The sequence below is a fragment of the Trachurus japonicus genome, chromosome 19 (genome assembly GCF_045865225.1).
Source record: "Trachurus japonicus isolate A0001 chromosome 19, Traja_1.0".
NCBI lineage: Eukaryota > Metazoa > Chordata > Actinopteri > Carangiformes > Carangidae > Trachurus > Trachurus japonicus.
The window spans coordinates 11,807,166-11,827,535 of NC_140925.1; the positions used below are offsets into that span (position 1 = coordinate 11,807,166).

General features: G+C 41.5%; 1 long non-coding RNA gene across 1 annotated transcript; it reads left to right on the forward strand.

The window, feature by feature from the left end:
- The first annotated feature begins 777 nt into the window (after nucleotides 1-777).
- On the forward strand, nucleotides 778-9,035 carry LOC146967474 (uncharacterized). The gene is made up of 3 exons (XR_015034384.1): nucleotides 778-945; nucleotides 1,947-2,066; nucleotides 8,964-9,035. It is a non-coding gene; the product is annotated as an uncharacterized LOC146967474 (long non-coding RNA).
- Nucleotides 9,036-20,370: the final 11,335 nt, after the last annotated feature.

Here is a 20,370-nt window from a genome sequence, read left to right on the forward strand (position 1 = left end):
ATCACAGTCTTGGCAGGATTTTCCCTTAGTAACTTTCCCCAATACAGAGAAGCAGAAGTCAAAAGCATTAGTCTACCTGGCGACAATGCTGTCCAAGGTCTGGATATCTGTTCTTTTGTATGACTACAGAAAAAACAGAGAAAGAATGATACTGACCTCACTCATCCATAAACTCCAGCCATCCTTCCTGTTACGGATCACATTCAGCTCCTACACAAGAGAACATAAAAAAGGCATTTATCACATGCAGGTGCTTATTCACATACTACAAATACTTAGACAAACAGGGTGTGCACCCAATTCATGAAATACTTTACTTTAATGCATAAGTCAAGATCAAAACTTTATAGCATTTATATCATATTATCTGATGTCTTTCAACTTTTAAACAGCTAATGTGCTCTACATACAGATGGCTTTTTTTTTTGTTGTAAATTTGGCATGATTGCTGGCCACACTATACTTCCAAGGCCTTTAAAAAATTTACCTTAATTTCAAGTCTTTTGAAAATACTGATTTATTATATTAAATTTTGTTTAATTTCAGCAGCCCTGCATGTAGAGAAGTCTCTTCTTTCCCCATTTCTGCACGTTATTTTTATGATATTTATAATTATGTACCCCCATGTAACGTTATGTTTGAGTTAAATCTGTGCAAAGACATAAAACTGAAGGTCAGGGACTAAACAACAACCAGATGTTTGTCAAGAAAGAAAAAACAATCGTTGTTCACTCAGGCAGGAGCCAAACAGTTTACTTAACTTACATGCGTTTTAGTCTAGCTTCGTGCAGCAGTTAGCCAAAACATGGCGACAACTTCTTCTTGTATCCTCCAGAGTTATCATATAAAGAAATGTGTAATTTGGTTTCTTTAATGACCAAACAACAGCTGGGCCCGACAGCGGGAAGCATTTCTGAGGTTCGGTCCTCATCGCGAAGCTAACAGGTGCGTTAGCGATTCCACAGAGCGCAACCTAGCAACCTCCTAACAAGCCTAGCAACCATAGCTAGTAGCAACCCAGCTACCTAGCGACATAAAACATGGCGTCCGTTCTCCTGCTCTCCTTCTGTCTTTATGCTGAACTTCAACCAAACACACAACTGTAGCTTTCTTGCGTTCCCGCGATGGAAACTTGGTTTATCGTCCTCAGGTAAATATTCGTGACAATGAGCAAAAACTCACAGTGCTGACGTTGTAAAATAAAACAAAAACACTGCAGAAATGATCAATTAGGCCAGAAAATTACGAGCGTTCGCCAGCTTCCTTGACCATGTTTATTTATCTTCTATTCCACAGATGAAATTCATTATGTCATCTATCTCTTAGTGAATGAATAGATGTACTTGTTAATGTCTAGTATGTCTTGTCTATCTGCACACCTATGCCTAGCTCAAGTAAGTTAACATAACAGAATCTGAAGTGACCAGACGTCAGACCTTCCTCAGGCTAAATTTCATGCTAATTGACACTTGCATTGGCCCATTGTGTAAAGTTTAAAATGTGGAGGACCAGATTCATATATTTAACTAAAGTAAGCTTCAACTTCAGTCTCCTACAAATCCAAAATAAAAAATAAAAAAAACATATCCTCTTATTTTAGCTCTCTGCTTCCGCACTTTGTCCCTGTCTGACTGTAATATCCATCTGTGTACCATATGTGATGTGAATGTAAGTTGTTGTGTTGTGCTGCTAAAATTGCTCAACTTGTTTCATACAATAAAGGAAACATTGGTTAGAGAAAAAATGTCTCCGTCTAGAGTGCATGTTATTAAATAAAGATTAGACCTACATTATTTTCTGAATATTCACCAAACCCAGCATGTCAGTATTTCTAATGGGAACATGTCTCATCATTTTACAAGGCTGTGAATCAGTGTTACCTGATGGCAGGCTTGGTAAATGGCAAAATGCCTCTCTTCACTTTCTGCCAATGTTGTTTGCTCAAGGTCCCCAGCTCCCAGCACCTGTCAGGACATGGCAGTCAGAGTGAGGGATGAAAAGATGCCTCTTAGCTTGGACTCGACTCCCTCCAGGGCCGAGCAGGAAACCACAGGAATGATTTGGAGGTGAGCGGCACTCTGTGTTTGTTTATTTTGTGTGAGAAAAACTGTGTTTTTAAAATTGATGTGCTTAGACCACTAGGGATGTTACACCATTTTGAGGAGTTGTTGGATTCTGGTTGATCTCCATGATCTACTTTTGCAAACTTTATTTTCAATATGTGTCTGACAACTAAAGGAGCAATGCAACGAAAATACATTTATACAAAGCACAATTCAACACATGCTGCTAGCATTATCCAACTGAATGTAGTGAACTGTAGCGGTGTCTTTCTCTTCTTTTCAGAGGTTGATTCCATAGACACAATACAATTTGAACAAAGCCTAGTCACCATTTAGCAAACCAGCTGTCTAGCTGACACATAAGGAAAGCATCTGCAAGTTTTTTCAGACCCCACATGAGCAGGAAAAATGGTAAAGTTCCTCAAAAATATCATTATAAGAAGTCTGAGCGATGTTGCACTTTTGTTCTCTTAACAGTCTGAAATGATGATGGATGGATGAGGTTTGTAATTAGGTTTTCCAAAGACCAGTGTAGTCGTAACGCAGATCAGCTTCTTGATTAATTATTTTGCCCGCAACGCCTCTTGGGAAATCCTGTCAGTTTTGACGAGAGGAAAGATGAGTCGCCTTCGAATGTCTCTTCTGAGCATGTGCAGCAGATCTCTCTCAGTTTGCTGAGTACTTCAGAATGGTTGAGAAGAAAAAAAGTGACCTCAGTACAAAAGAATGTAATGTGGTCTGTTCTCCCTCCCCTTAACATCCAGCACGGGCGAAGAAGACTTCTCTTAACCTACTGTTTAGCAGAGGGAGTGTATACGACTTGAGCCACTTAAATGGCCACATAGCCGCCTCCTTTCTCCTCTTCCTTACTTTCACCTCCGCTTTTCATGGTGAGGATGTGCGTGAAGTTGCCACGTTAAAAGCTTTCTCTCTTTCCTTTTGTCCAAGAAAACGAATGGCAAGCATCTTTGTCTTTGTCACACTCTGATGACATGACAACACGTATTAAAAGCAGTGTTTACACTCACATTTTGCCCAGATATGCTGAGGCTTTGTTGATGTTTTCAGACCCTCTCCAGTCTCTGCAGAGGCACTGTGAATACCATGTCGTTCAGTCAAGTAAACATATTCTGATCACACATGCTGATAGCAGTCTTTAACTTCCTTTTTGCCATGCCTTGCCTTCCTTTTTCGATAGCTTGTGTACGACTCCTTGCAGTAGAGGGAGTTATCCCTGCCGATCTTGTTGCTCGCCTATTTTTGTCTGTTCCCTTTTGTGTTTTACAGCAGTGGATAAATGGACACATTGAAGGAAGAGAGAGAGCAAATAGATGAGACTGAGAGGATGAGAGTCGAAGTTGCAGTTAAATTGGTGACAGCTTTACACAAAATCTCATCTGACAGTTGTCGTGGTATTACTGTCTCTCATTATGCGTGGTTGAGATTCTACTGTGTGAAGGCCTCGGGAGAAGACATTTCATGCACGATGAGGTATCCCGGTGCCAGCCACATGTTCAGAAACTACTGCTGCAGGAGGAGGAGTTAAGATTTATGCTTGCCTCCTGTGTCACCCTGACTAACAGCTTTCAGATGTTGGGTTGGGGAGGAAGTTTAAGGAAGGTGGTGGTGGTGGGGTTGGAGGGATGTGTGTTTTTAGCAAAGTAGACTAATGATAATTTCTAATGTAGGCATTAGTATTTTATCATGTATAGGGTGTAGACCAGTGGAAGTAGCTGCAGGGCAATGGTAAGATAAGCCCAGTGTGGCAGCTGTGACAATCTTTCAGCCATACAGTATATTATGCAAAGTGTCAATTCCCATTGAGAGACGGATGATTCACCTATATGTGGAGCTATACTTGATGCTTGAATATTTTATATGTTTATAGGCCGTACTACTTGGTACTTGTGTCATTTTCATGTTAGCATTTTGATGATAATTGCTAATGTCCAATGGCAACTTGCTCAGATTGACAAAGCTGGTGTGCTGGTGTAAAGTTGGTTAGCATGCAAACATTTGATAAAAGACATCAAATACAAAGCACAACTTGGGTTAAAAATAGAGTTAATATCTGTTTTACAGGTGTCCAGCTGCCCCCAAAAGTAAACAAAATTCAGATCTGCTGCTGGCACTTGATGAAAAGGCAGGGACCCACCAAAGTTATCAATTCATCTTCATTATAATAAATCCATGAAAAAGTTGCTGTCATACTTCAGGCTGGACCAAAGTGGTGGAGCAACTAACTGACACTGCCGTCCTTAGGTTTGAGCAACAGCACTAACAAGACTAAAGTGATAAGTTGCGAAATATGATGCATCTTATTGTTGAAGAACCACATGTGAGGATATATTACATTTCAAGGCTGAAGTACATGGTGTAGTTGAGAGGCTGAATATTATACCAGGCCCAGGTGATATAGTACATTGTGAATTATGCAGAAGTTTTATTCAATGTGATGTTTCTTTTCATATTTCTATATGAAAGTGAAGTGATAATAGCTCACATTATGCCTCCTCCCATTTTTCACCAGTGACAGTTAAGGGCTGAGGCAAATCCCACTAACTATCATTTTTGCAACTATCATTTACTATAATTTTTGCATGGACACCTGGATGGTTCTGAAACCAGGTGAGCTTGCTGGTCTGCGTATAGATACATCGCCCCATACTGGGTGCCAACTGTTATTTTAAAAGAGCTGGCTTTACCCACCGCAGCTCTGCATTTAACGGCATCTATAAAAATGTCAAATAAAGACAAAAACAATCTCTCCTTCGGCACCTCCGTCTCCTGACATGGTCTGTCTCAGGTTCAGCTGTTGATACACCGTGTTTGTGGTGATTGATATGAACTAAATACGTCTCTGCCCACTGGTACATCAACATAAAATCCAGTAAAACTCATCGTCTTAAGTCGCAGCTGAGAGGAGAGTGAGTATCACAGTGAGACCGAGTACCAGGCCTTGGCATTGCACTGAGACTCGAGCTCAATAAACTCCCATCCTAAAATAAATGTAAAATTAGAGGGTTATGGAGTCGAGAAAAAAAGGCCACTGGGTTGGGTTCTTGGCCCCCACGCACTCAGCCGCTGTGCAGTTTTCTTTCCTGTCTCCTATTATTCCTGGTCTTCAGCCTGGATGAGTGAAGGGAGGGAGAGAGAGAGAGAGTTGGAGTGAAAGGTGAAGCACAAAGGAGAGAGAAGACAGAGATAGGCAAACAAAGAGTCAAGAGAAGGACAGAAAAGAAGACAAGGAGAGGTGGAGGGAAAGGGACAGACTGATTGTTACCTCCTCCAGTGTTTAAAAAAGCAGGATTTGAATGACAGAGTAGACGTAGAAAACTTGGGAGAGTGCTCATTGTGCAGCCATTTTGTGAGAACTCTAGTGCTGATCCACACTAATGCTCAAAAATTGTAAAGAAAAGATCAGCTCCCTGGATGAAAAAAAAAACTTTCCAAGAAGCAGTTCTTATGGATACTAAACTTTACTCATTCATATCAACAGGCATGACATAGCTCTGATATGCAGAATAATTGAGTGAGTCATTCAATGGGATTCTTTGTGCTAAACTTTGATTGCAGCAAAGTTGAAAATGAAGGAAGATAGTTTATTTAGTGTTGGACAAACTCAACCCTCCCTTGCCTTGTCATAATATAAACTGTAAACTATAAAAGAGGGGTTACAGCTACAGCACAAGAGTCCATAACACTTTTTCAATAAACTGTGTTAGATATTGAGATTCATAACAGACAAGAGCAAAACTATCTATTTTCCTTGTAACTGTTTATGCAACACAGAGAAAAGAAATAAGTTTGGAAGTAGTGTGAGCACATCATTTAGCTTCTTGAGTAGTGTTGCGTCTTTCTCTTTCAAAACCATAAGCCGCTGAGAAAGTTAGTGCTCGTCTTCGTGATGCGTCCCAAAAATCCAAAAGTCCATAGTCAGTTTAAAGTGGTTATTGTGACAATAAATCAAAAAAGAGCCAACAAACACTTATTGCAAAAGAGATGAAACTATACTAGGTGTGTTTCAGTAATAATAAATAAGGTAACGATGATGGCCAACAAAAAAATATCTGAGCAACTAAATTTACTCTCCTTGTTTCAAACTCCCGCCACCACCACACAGAATAAGTAAAAGAAAAGAAGATAACCACACCCTTCAACGTATCTACGCAATGATGTCATCACAACGCAATGACGTAATAAGTCCATACGAAAAGAAACAAAAGCAATATATATTTTGGCTACAAGTAGTCAGGAGTTAGACCCAAAGTTGGAAAATGTTCCTCCTTATAGTTGCTCATCATTTTAGTTGACATCTTCTTTGATCCGCAGAGTCTGGAAGTCCAAGAAACAACGAATAAAGAGGAACTGTTATGTAGTTCCTCACTTAGACATGGAGCGGTTCCATTGGACCTGATCTCAGACAGGTAAAGAGATCCTCCCAAATTTTTCCAAACACTATGTTTTTTTTGGTTTCTGCTCCTCCACACTGTCCTGTGCAGGATTTCTCCTTCCAGCCGCATTCCTGTAAGATGTATTTAATAGCTGAGCCATGAATGTGTCCCGGCAGCGACAAAACCAGATGTTTTTGGACGCTGGTGCTGCAACCTGAGCGAACATTGTCCCTGCAGCAGCCAGCAGTGTGATCGATATTCAGACTAAAACAAGTGTCTGGTCGGAAATACTCCTCAGTGAAGGCTAATGTGTAATATTCAGTATGTGCTTTTTCTCTTCATCTTCTGAACACATCACATCTGTTATCTTTTACTGTATCATAAAAATGTATTTGCACATCGTAATAGTACATCAAAGACTAGCTTATTTGTATGAGGGGGAAAAAAAAGAGGCTTTTTATATGACTGTTTATTAGAGTAAGCTGAGATTGATACGCAGCGGCCCTCACAGAAGCATGTCCATGTTTAAAAGAGGCTGTTGCTGCCTTCATTATTCACTAACTGAGAAGATCAAGGACTTTTTTATTCAAGGTGTTTCAGCACCCCTGGGTGTTTTACAATAGCTCTACTGCATCTGTTGTTTAACTAGGAGCCAGTTTGTGGCCCTTGCAGAACATACAGTAGGGGGCTGAGGGTCTGAAAGGCCCCTACTGAGGGCTAAATAGGGCTCTATTGTAATGTTTTATGGTAAGTGGAAAAATAACATGGAAAAGTGTCAACCCTTTATTCATTGTTGTTGTTGCACACTGTTCTTATATTAATGATGCTTAATGATAAACAAAATACCTTCTTGGTATCAAGGAGTCAGCACAGAGAGGTTTGCTAGCAGGCGGATGTTGGCGACTGTTTTATCTGGAAGGTAGCTAAAGTTTGACCTGAAAATTGCAAGATTTGGTGCTAGATGCTTTTTTGAAAAAGCCGCTCTAGGGGTCTGAAAACTATCTGAGAAATCCAACAGCAAAGCTTCTTTTAGAAAGAGCAACAACCAATGAAGAAACTCCAACACAGGGCCAGCAGACAAATGATGGTGGAACTTCATCACTCAGTCAGTCAGTCAGTGACATTCATATTTATAGAGCTGGCATTGCCTCAGCAATCAACAGCAACCTTTTTTGTGTAAATGATGAATAGTTTCAGTCATTTTTCAAGGGAAAATTTTATGAAAATCCAGAATTTCAGTGGTTCAGTCGGTTAAATGTCGGGACTGTGCTGCTTCTCCTTCACCGTACTGAATATCTCTTGGTTTTGGACAGTTCAAAAAGCATTTGAAGGCATAACTGAGATGTTTGGATTATTTTAATGTTCTCTGTGGTTTAGACCATAGACCAAATAATTAAGCAGTTCATTGAGAAAGTTATCAGATGATTAAACAATAATAGTTTCCATGCAACCCTACTTGAATTAAATTGAACTGTTGTTAACTGACATACATGTTTAAGCCTTAATCAAGGTAAACGTGGCCTGACAAGGTTGATGTAACCTGGTTGGCATTAAATCAACCTAGCATGATGTTTATGGTCTTTTCTACCTGAGCCAGAAAGTGTAGATTGTCGCCACAGGGGCTTTGGCTGGTTATTCAGCAGATTAAGCTAAATCAGGATCAGACTCCCCATTGACAGGGCTCCATAAAGATGCCTGCTTCCCCTCAGCTAATGGGTAGCATACTGAGGGTAGAGGGGTAAGGGCACCAAAGATGGGGTGGGAGTTTTTTTTTGGACAGGAGGAGATGTTGTGTTCTCAGTCAAACTATAGAAGTGTAAACCCCTTACCCCCTGCCTGTCAGAAGCCCCCTCTGCAAAGAAGGGGGGTACACTTCCATATGTGGAGCAAAGACAGCTGGTAATTAATCTTTATGAGCTGCTGACGTGACTGCATCCTCACAACCAGGTATATTGCTACTAATTGTATAAGACAAACTCTAGCAGTGAACAGCAGCTCTGTTCAGATTATATCCCATCAAACCCTCTGGAGGCTCGAGCAGCTAAAGTCTAAACGCCTTCTGTCGGCGAAGTCAAGAAACAACACAATTCATGTGATGCTGGCAGCTGATCACATGTGTGTATGTGTGGGGGGGAGGGGGAACCTCGGCTCAACTGGACAACACCTTAAAGGCTGGATGCACTCTGCAAGAATTTGACCAGATTTAGCTGCAGTCAGGCCAGCCCACATGAAGCTGTGCAATCTGGGTAAAGAGTCCACGTCACAGCTCGTGGTGATGGACACACAGCACAGTGGTATCAAAGTTTTGACTGAGAATGATTTTTATAGGGAATTAATTTGTCTATTCTGCAGATGGAAACTTTCATCTGAACAAGGGATGGGTCAGATAGATTTAAACTGATGTTTCTCTCTCTATATTTTTTTTTTTGATGTTACAGGTGTCGGGATACTGAAATGGCGATCTGCAGACACTGTTGAACACTGTGGTACGGCCTCTGTGTTTCAGATGGGACACAGACACTGCAAGAGACACTGTCCCATCAGGAAATACCACAGAAGAAGACATAGAGAAAAAGGGAAGAACAGACGCTCCGAGCCAAGCGGGTTAGAGATGGTAAGACGAAACAGCAGTTAAAAGGTCTCCACGTCACATGTTTAACTACAATAAGTACTGGTGGGGAGTTTAGGGCGAGTTTTTGGAAGTGGGCGGGGCCAAGAGTAGGGGGGCCCTTATGGATGCTCTGGTTCTGATTGGCTACAGCCAGTTGCCCATATTTAGATTAGTGTCATATCCCTCCCTGGTTTGTGTTCAGCTGTGCTTTGGAATGAAAGGCAAGATGTCTGGTTGCACTCTCGCTCCACATCACATCATGGAAACTCACTGAGAGCTCGTTCACTGGCTCCGAGACTCACCTTGCTCTGTTATTTATTAGCTCTCTTTCTCTCTGTCTCTCTGTGTTGAATGTTGGAGGTTTTCAAACTGAAGTCCATGAAAGATTTGCTCTTTTTTTCCTGGCTTTCTGATTATTGATGTAGATGGAAATCCCATCATTAATCTGTAAGGATTTGTTTCTTCTTGTAGACAGAGAGAGAAAGTCAAACAGGAAGATGAAGTTTGGCTTATAGGGACTGAATGTGGGGGGATACCAATCCAAGCCTCTGTTTACACTGAGGATACGAGTGCCCAACTGTGTGGTAACAAGACCAAGATAAAAGACTCAGGCCCATACAGTCCTCCATATTTACATTTGCTCTGTACAATACAATACATACAGATATCATCAAATGCAATGAAACAGCCAATAACAGACAGGCTCAGCTCGCCTGCATGGCTCGTGTTTCCCGGTCAACAGCCGACCATCCATTAAACCTGACATTCTGTGTCATTGTGTGAGCTTCCCAAATTATCCTCTCTCTCTCTCTCTCTCTCTCTCTCTCTTTTCTGTCCACGTTTGCAAGCAAAGAAGAAGTAGAGGAGGTGCTCTTCTTCTGCTTCTCCTTCTTCTTCACATGAAGTTTCAACTTTTCATTTCCCAGGCCTGCCACATCAACAAAGGGAGTATACTTGGCCCAAGTGCAAAGAGGAGGAACAAAAACAGTGTCGAGACAAAAAATGTAAGAATCGACCACAGAGAGGGGGGTTGGGGGTGGTGAGGGAGGAGCAGACCATTCTGGCAAAACTGAGCTTGTATGGTGATTGAGGATGAATATGGACTTATTTTAGTCTCTGACACCAATATCCAACACATAGACCCAGTTTCTAGTGTTGATACGGCTGCTGCAACATCATAAAGCTACTGTGTTAGAATAAACGCCTCTGAATACAAATCTGAGGATAATACATGAAATCTGCTCTTGCTGCATGATGATGAGAGTTTTTTTGGAAAAGGAAACATTTTTGTGAGGCAAGGGTCTGAGCGGGATGACTCATCCTCGCAGAGCGGAGAATATCTGACTTCATTTAAAACAGATGGTCTTAGTTAAAGCACAATGTCCACCTCAGGAAAGAATCTGAATGCCCTGTGAGATTGACTGTAATGTGGATGTGAATGTGGAGGACGTGCACCCACATCCAGTGCAGTAGACCCCTGGGTCGGCTGTGTGTGTGAGTGTGTGTGTGTGTGTGTGTGTGAGTGTGTGGGTGTGTCGTCGTCATCATCATCAAAGTTATCAATTGGACACCTCCCAGTTTCAGAGTCACTGCAGCACTTACAGCGGTGAGAGGCTTTTCATTAAGTTTAATGGTTATACTTAACCTGATAATGACAGTGGCCGCCCACATTTAAGACAGGATCCACTGCTTCCTGCCCCTTCAAACACCTCGGACTCTTATAATGACAGCACTTAAGCTGCACAGCAGAGCCACCTGTGTCATTGTTAGACCAATCAACAACAACAACAACAAAATTTAGCTTTAGGGCTGCAACTAACGATTATTTTCATTATAGATGAATCTGTCGATTATTTAAACGATTAACCGATTAGTTGTTTGGTCAATAAAATGTTAAAAAATGTTTAAAAATGTTGAAAAATGTCAATCAGTGTTTCTCAAACCACAAGATGACGTCCTCCAATGTCCTGTTTGTCCACAAACCAAAGAGATACTCAGTTTATTGTCATAAAGGAACAAAGAAACCAGAGATATTCACAATTAAGGAGCTGAAATTAAATTAATTTAAATGAATTTTGACTTTTTTTCTTAAAAAACTATCCAAACCGAGTATTGGATTATCACGATGGACGAGTTGCAGCTCTACTTTACACCTTTTTTTTTACGTAATCGTATTATTTTAAAAACTGAAAAACGTGGGCATCAAGAATGGGGAAGATGCGTACACGAGTATATGTCATCTTGAGCTACAGAAATTATACAGATCCATGATGACCAGATGCTAAAGGATGTAGCATGGTGCTCCAGAGATAATAAATAGACGTTAACCCCGGGGATTATGGAGGTGGTGGACTCTTCTTTTCCCCTCCTCATGTCGAGACACTCAACAGTCTACATTCCTGCTCCAAACAGTTTTCCTGGAGCAGAGCCGCCTAACAAGACGACACCATTACCAAACACAATCTGCTTTCCCTATCATCATGTGCAGTGCAACAGCAGACAAAAGTGGTGTAGTTTAAAAGCATCTGTTGTTGGCTCAATGCTGCACTTAAAAAAAAAAAATCTCACCTTGCAGTTTGCAGTTAAAGAACAGAGATCAATTTAGCATCAAGTCTTTAATTGTTTATGTCTGATCTGTTTCTGCCACATCTTCACTCTCCACCTCTGCAGACACACTTTGCTCCCTCTCTTTCTTTCTCTCTCACTCTCTTCCTCTCTCTCTCTTCCTTTTTAATTTTTGTCCTGTCTCTACCTGTCTTGCGCATTGCTGGAGTTCTTCATTTCTCTTCACTCTGCCACCCCCCCCCCACTCACTCCCCACCAATACTTCCCCACCACCACCAGCCCACTCAACTCCATGCTTCCCTTTAAACATCCCCCCGCAGTGGGAGGGAGAGAAGCACCCAGTCTTAAAAGAGAAGAGCCACCCTGGGGCGACGTGAGAGTTCACTGGGTAGGAGTGCATGGACTCCAGTGTGTCAGAGACTCCACCTTTTCCCACCCACTAAACCCAGCCCCGGTCCCACCCAGCCTCTCCTTGCTTCGCTCATCGAGAAGTTTTTTTTTTTTTGTCTTTCCACTGTCAAATTCACGGAGGTTGTTACTGTTTATTCAAAGTAGAGGCCGCATTTAGTTGTAGTTGTAGTCTCTCCTTGTCTTGTGCAGTTGTGAGTTTTTTATTGTCTAGTTCACAGCGGGTCAAGATTATAGCCCTGGGGATACTTCTCCCACTTCCAAACTTTTTTTAAATTCCATATTGTTGAAATCTGATATCACACTTTGAGGGAAGACCCTTTTTTTCCCTCTCTCAACATTGTCATCTTCCAGAAACGCAGGTGACATTCCCTCTCAGTGAAAAGACGGATGACAGTAACAGAGTACAGCTTGGCTTATATGAGGGAGAGGGAGACATCTTTTTGTTCTGTCCCAGCACATGAGTTCAATTCTTCTTACCGCATCTGGAAACACTTAAAGTTGGACTGCTGGCTGCATTGTGCTCAGCTCGGCGCTGTGACTTCAGCCTCAGAAACAAAAACCTTAAGGCGGAAAAGAAGCGAAAACAGCCCTGTAAGAGTCAAGTCTCGAGGATAGGAAGCCTTTTGGTTTGTTAATAGTCACCACTTCTGCCACGATACACCATTATTGTGGCCAAAAGAAGAATAATTCTTTACATAATGTAAAGTGTTTGTCTACTGTAACCAATGGCAGTGCCAAAGACAATTTTCCATTTTTTTAAAGTTTAGTGGAATATAAAGGAGTCGTAGTCTGAGTCTGACTCTGCGATGATGAGGATATTATCTGTAAGACATGTGAATACAACAATGATGATGCTTCTCAGTCTTTAACTTAAAAATGAACAAAACAAGATTAATGTTTATTAAGAAAAAAAAAACATGAACCAGTGATTGATCCCAAAAGTCACGTGATAGCTCAAATCTACTGTATCCAGCTAGTTTAAGTCCTTACCAACTTAAAAACTGCCAATGGTGCATAAAAGCACATATTCACTGTCTGTGTGGTTCTGCCTTTTTATGTGAAGACACATTAATCGTAACTCGTGGTCCACTTTATAAAGTTTCAGCTGCTGCTGCGTCAGCCAATGATATTTCAGTTTCAGTTGCGCTCTCGAGCTGCTATTTCCAAGTTTATGAATGAATTCTCACTCTGAGGCAGATATTTGTTTCACCTGAGCTCCTGTCACGCCTATTGTGGTCAATAGTTTTAAGATAGGCCTCAGTCTTTTTCTTTTTTTTCCTCTCCTGTGTGTGTGTGTGTGTGTGTGTGTGTTAAGAAAGGGAGAAAGTGATTCCTGCAGTCTGTGTGTGTTGCTCCAGTTCCTTCAGGGCAGTACAAGCCATAACAAGTAGGCCTGCCTCTTTTATATCACCTGTAGCTATGTGTTTTCCACCCACACACCTCTACTCACTTAGCTATAGCCACTTAAACATGAGCACCCCTCAGTTCTCTCATAGTTTATTTGCGTTTGTCTAATCTGTGTCTTGTATGTTTGTTATTAGTTCAGTTTTTTTCCTCCTTCAGATGAGCTGCAGTGTTGTTGAGTTGGGTTAACTGTTTGACAAAAGATTAATCTGCAACCATTTTGACGATTGATTTGTTATTTTCTTGTTATGTATTTGAAGAAATGTTAATATCCTCTAGTAACAGCTTCTCAATGTTGAGGCCAACATTTCTGGTTCTTTCTTTGGGCGGCTGTGGTTCAGGAGGTAGCGCGGGTTGTTCACTAACCGGAAGGTCGGTGGTTCGATTTCCCCAAGTGTCCTTGGGCAAGATGTGTGTTGTGTGTGAATGATTAACTTTCAAGCGACAAAAAGCGCTGTATGTACTGTATGTGTGTGTTAAAGGGTGAATGCGAAAACAGTCTAATTGCCTTGAGTGGTCCTAGAGACTAGAAAAACGCTATATAAGTACAAGTCCTTTGACCTCTAAGACAATAAACTGATTATTTTTTAGATATGTCATATTGAGACACATAATAAACCAAATACTAATCCAGTAATTGAGAGGACAGCAGCTTGATCAGTAATGAAAATGATTTATATTTCTTATGCTGTTGTAGAAATACAAAAACCGACAAAATAAAGGAAAAGGACGGGATTGAAATATCTAAAAAAGCCTTTCCTTCCCCAGATAATACCTAGAGAAAAAGCCATCAAATGCAGAAAAGTGTGAAAAGGATATGTGTCTAAAAAGATTAGCAAAAATGTCGGCACTCGTCCGCCTGAGGGACATAAAGGAGGCCTGGACTGGCAGCTGTCTGTGGAGAAAAACCCTCAAAGAGCAGAAGACTGAAGGTGGAGTCTCTCATTGTGGTCCGAGGGATGACTTTATTTGTGTTACAGTAGTTTTCACTGGGACAGTTTAATCACACTCTGCTGGAAGACCAGACGTTTGAGTTCAGAGAGGATGAATCACCAGGCCAGAACATCTCATCAGTAACAATAACCTTGCAGTCTTTCCTCAGTCTATCTCACATTATGTCTGCAGCAGAATAAAACACATATGAAAGTGGCTGGCTGCTTTTAGATTTTTAAAATCCTTGCAGGTATAATCAGAGATACAAAGACAGATTGTCCACCTGGAAGCCTTCAGATGTTGTCTAAACTCAGAGGTCATTCTGCCAACATGGTCTCAGCGCTGAAGTAAAAAAACATGTAGGTACGACCCCTCTGGGATCATCATCACGCTGTGAGGCCTTGTCCACAGAGGCCAGAGTAAACAGCCCCCACCCAATGGGAGAGCAAAGCCTGCGCTTGAGATTTCACAGGAGATCAGGACCGAGGTATTAGTGTCAGTCAGCTGGAGTCAGGCGGAGCCAAGTGGCAACAGATGACATCCTCAACCGTGCTTGTGTGTTTGTTTCTCTCAGAGGAAATAGATATTTTCCCTGATCAACAGATTTCCTATTTTATCAGTGCTATCATGTTCATTTGGTTTTGTTACAGCCCTTTGAGGAAATGTACGCCAAAGAATCAAATAAATAAAAGGATATTGCGAATCCATGAAGAAGGAATTGAGTATGCCACCTTCTGGCCGAATGCTTCTCATATCTGTGCTAAGTGGAAAAGTAAACAGTGAGTGTGTGTAAAGATCAAGGCCTAAGCATGTCTCAGCAAACTGTGTAACACTTCGCAAACTGTTGAAAAACCAGGACCCAGAAGACATCTTGAAAAATGGAAAAATGATCCACTTTTCTTCTTATAAATGGCCATTTTAGTCGAGGTTCATCATGTCAGGTCATGTTGATTTACACAGGCCAGAATCACAAGTTAGTCTGTACTGCGTTGGAGCGGCTTCTGTCCTCAACGGTCTTGGCTCGGTTGAGGAAAAACGCCACATCAGAACTACAGAATACAGTTTGTATCCAAAACATGTGTTGAGGAGTCATCCTCACCGCCCCCCCCCCCTCCCCTCGCTCTCTCTCTCAGTGCTGGCTGTGTTCACACCCACAGAAGAGCCCCCTCTAGTGCACGCTGCCTCCTGCATTATAGGCTCACCCCAACTTCCCAAGCTGGCACGCCGTGTAAACACAGAGCAGATGACGAATGCGGATGCGTTATTGCTGCGATGAGGATTACTCAGCGGAGGGTGGGCTTATTCGATGGGGAAAGTGGAGGTGGTGGTGGGTGGGAGAACTTGAAGGCGAATCGTTGAAATGTGACACTCCGGGTCATGTCTGAAGCATCCGCTGGAAGGAGGAGCTGCAGTGCACATGGGTGTGAAAAAGCAAAGAGATTAACTCTTTCATTAAACCACAGGATGATTATTATTAGTATAACGTGGGTTTTATTTTCTTCCTGTATATGATAAATATAGCACAACTTCTTGACAGTATCTGCGATGGAGTAACATTTCCGAATTCTTGCCCTAAACCTGACAAACGTCTCACATTGCCAGATGTGGATTAAAGCCAGAGATTCTTATCCTAAGCGCTGCTCTGAACACTGTGAACTATCATCACATAATAGAGTGTTGTGGCTCTGTGGTTCAGCAGGTAGTGATTACTTTTGTTTTCTCCACAACGATGTGTGTCTCCCTCCCTCCCTCCCATTCACTTTGCTGCACTGCTTCAAGTGAAGGGAGCCAGAGACGTGGAGGCCGAGGTGGGATCTTCATGTCGTTGTTGTGAACCTGGAGGTCAAATGTCAAGCTGTTTGTTTTCTCCAGGCGCAGACGGAGCGGGAGTTAAACCATAGCAGCAGCAGAATTATTAAATATTTGTTATAGCTTGTGTATGAAAAGATATTGCGCTGCTTTATAAAAGCTCTCCTTTTTCTGGGCCTCTCTATTCCTGCCTCCTCTCTCTCTAGTCTCTCTGCTCTCTCACTCATCCAGACTTCAACATGCAGCATAATTTACAATCAAATGTGCACAACAGCCACACAGGAAATATTAAACAGCTGAAAGGGGAAAGCAGGCAGAGGCCTAGCAGGAGAGGTTTCTCAGGCCTAACTTATTCGATCAGATGAGAAGAAGCAATAATAATATCATGAGTTCTTTAACACAGCTCTTCAAAGTGGCAGCAGGGGGAGTGGAAATCCATAGGACAGTGCTGTTGTAGATGTATCTATGTTTATAACTAAGGAAAGCTTTGTGGAAAATGATTCTTGTGTGCAGTTTACATTTACTCCATCCCTGCCCATCGGTTATCAAAGTGTGCAAATATATTGTCTTGTTGATTTTTCACCTGAGAGGATGGGAAATATGGCTGCAACGGACCAGCATTTTTTTTCCTTTATGGTTCAGCCTTTATGTTCCATAGTTGAAATGGAGCTATAAGCTCTGCATTTATAATAGATTATAACTATAATGTATAAGGTGACATGATTTTATAAACACCATAAAAATGATGTCCAAACAGTAAAAAGGGGATTCACGGTGAATTATGAAGCTGCAGCTCTCATTGTTTAGTCTGGACCTCAGTTTTACTGTTGTGTTGTCATAGTGTGAGTTTTAAGCAAAAAAAAAAAAAAAGAAGCTAGCGACCTGGAAAATATTGTGGAGTATTTAGCAGCTAAAGCACAAAATGTTATTTACCTCAGGGTTGGTAGAGACCAAACACAGAGATAAAATAGATAGAAAATTGTACTTGACGTTAATCACATGACTCCAAATCCAGGACTTTCCCATATGAACATTAAAGATGATGATACAACTATAATATTGTGTTCACAACATGTTTCTACTGTCACTGTTTTCATTGCCCCTTTAAACCCTGAAACAAAAACCCTTGAATACTTTTAGGACAAATTAAAGTAGCAAATCCTCACAACTAACAAGCAGGAACATGACAAAACCACTGTACCAATTAATTATAGAAGTATATGGCTATTTTTCTTCCAATCAATTACGCAGTTTATTGTTTGCTCGTTCATGTGCACATAACAGTAACACAACTGGCTGAAGTTTAGTATGCGGCCCTAACCTACACATAATGTACAACTGCTGGTCTGAGCTTGAAGTATGCAGACATGTGGACTTGAGCGAAGCGGTTGTGTTTCAGACTACAGAAGGGAGAGGACGGAGCTGGGGAAGCTGCCATTTTCCTTGGATTTTCCATTTAGCTCAACAGAAAGTTGGCCTGAAGTAGGCAGCTCTCGGCCGACATTGGAGAAGCGGTCTGTTATCTGTGTCGAGCAGGAAAACAGCAACAGATCCGTCTGGTTAAATGGAAGAAATATTTTTTCTTCCCCCTTTTCCTTTGCAAACATCTGTCTTTTGGTGAAATTTAAAGTCAGTTTGAAAGTTTTCACCTCTCAAGGGCACCTAATCATGTAATGTTTAAGTGAAGCTGACCCTTACACAACAACTTGTGGTGTTGTTTTCTTTTTCCTTTTTTTCACCTGCTCATCCCTGTAAGCCCAGTCTGATCCTGGGTGCTATCTTCAGACCAGCTCTTCCTCTCATCTGGGTCGTCTGAAACTTGCTTATGAGAGTCGTCAGATTGGTAGCAGCTGTGGCTGTTGGCCGGGTTCAAGCTGTGGGAGGCTGCGGCAGGCCAGCGGGGAGGAGCTCCAACATCTGGAAAAGAAGGAAAGCTGGCTGAAAGGCAGAGGCAAGAGCCCATGCAGCAACATGAGCGCTCTGTGAGCCAATCCTGCTGCTGCTGCTGCAGTGTTAGCCACTTTGCTGTTGCTTCTTTGTGTATAAATAAAAGGTCTCAGGTGGATTAGTATTGAACCACAGCTTTGCCAGTGATTAGTTCATTTAAAGGAAGGCATCTGTTTGGTAGAGAGCGTAACACAGAGTGGTCGACGCAGTGAAAAGAGTGGACTGCTATTATTGAGCTGCGACCCTGTGGGCCTCTCTTGATGTAAGAGCGTGTCTAAACATGTGGGAGCCGCCTGTTAGAGGAAAAAGGAGAAAGGGGGTTGAGGTGGTGTTTGAGCTGGTCAAGAAAAATTCAGATTCCTCCTCTAATCTGCCTTTTTTGACTCGTCTTAGCATGGAGATAATGATTCTCTACAGCCAGTAATGTGATATCTAAAAGTTTTGTTAATGTCTTTATTTTACTTTGACAGTGAGAAAAGGATGACAAATCACACACAACTGTTAAAACACAATAAATTCCATTGAAAGTGGGCGAAATCCAAAAGGAACACAATAAATGTCAGTGTCATCATTATCAATGTAATACTTTAAACCAAGCACTTTAAAAAAGTGGAGATGGTAAAAGTAATAGTTTATAGATAAGTAACAAGCTGTTTATGAGAACAATTTGTAGGCTGCCAGCTTGAGAGAAACATTCGTTCAGCTGCTGCACACCCACCACATCTGGTAACTTCTTCTGTCCCTGAACCTCCAACCTGAATGTTGTTCTTACAAAATACCTGATCACTGATCCATAAAGCACCGATTAATGAACCATTAATGCTAACATTACCACTTAATAAACTATCAACTTAATGCATGCTCATGCTCACAGTGACTAAGCTACAATGTTGATGTTGATATCTACGGTATGTTCATTATCTTAAAGGGATAATTCAACATTTTGGCAAATTGGCCTACTACCATAATCCCTATAGTCATAGCAGTAGGTTTGTTACTTTAAATTGTCAGTGGAAGCTATTTTTACAACGGCGGAGCAGAGCCGTGAGCTGCTCAGAGCTATGCTACGGAGGCTAATGGGATTTCTTGGTTTCCCTCATCAAACTCATCAAATACACAATCCAACAACTCCAAAACGCTCTCGTGGACAAGTTATGACCTGCACATTCACCACGCTATGAGATAATAACGGACCGTTGCAAGACGGAGTTGCTGTCAAGGTAAATGCAGAGACTGCTTGCCGAAAAACTGCCCCTGACGGGAACGCGCATCAGTGGTTTTGCATGAATTTGCGAGAACGTTACGAGATGAACTCCCTCTTGTAACGTTCCGTTATTATCTCGTGGTGAATGTGCAGGCCACAACTTGTCCACCAGAGCGTTTTGGAGTTGTTGGATTGTGTATTTGATGAGTTTGATGAGGGAAACCAAGAAATCCAATAGCCTCCGTAGCATATCTCTGAGCAGCTTGCAGCTCTGCTCCACCTTTCTAAAAATAGCTTGCACCGACAATTAAAGGTAACAAACCTACTCCTAAGACGATAGGGGTAATGGCAATTGGCTAATTTGCCAAAATGTTGAACGAACCCTTTAATATATCATGTTAGCATGCCAACATTTTCTAGTTCAGTCATGGATGATGGGATGATTTAGACAAAAATGAATAATGGAGGTAAATAAAGAGTTATAATCATCAAACATACAGTTCATCACCATGTGGAGAACATTAATGGCTGAAGCTTATTTCTCGGTAATCCATCCATTATGTAATGAAAATTTACACCAAAATCCAATAATGTTAGCTTCAATTCAATTCAATACTTTATTGTCATTGTCAACTGCAACAACGAAATTGCGATAAAGCCATCACAGTCAGCATAATCATTGTTTTAGTAGAGGAGAAGTTGAGGAAAAACTGAAGATTTGCAGTACAGTTAGTGCTCTGAGGAACATCAATATGAGAACAAATTTCCATTGCAGAGACTCCAGTAGTTATTGAGATATTTCAGCTTCGACTAAAGTGGTAGAGCAGCCGACCAACCAACCTAACCATCACCATCCCGAGAGCCACGCGGCTAACAAAGCTGAAACTATGGGTTGGTTTTTATTCCTTTACTCAAACGGTGGTTAAAGTGAGTTTACGTGGGTCTGTTTATAACTTTGTGAGTCAGTCAGAGTCACAGCAGCAAGAAGGCAGGCAAGAGTTACTATACATGTCACGTTTATTTCTGGTG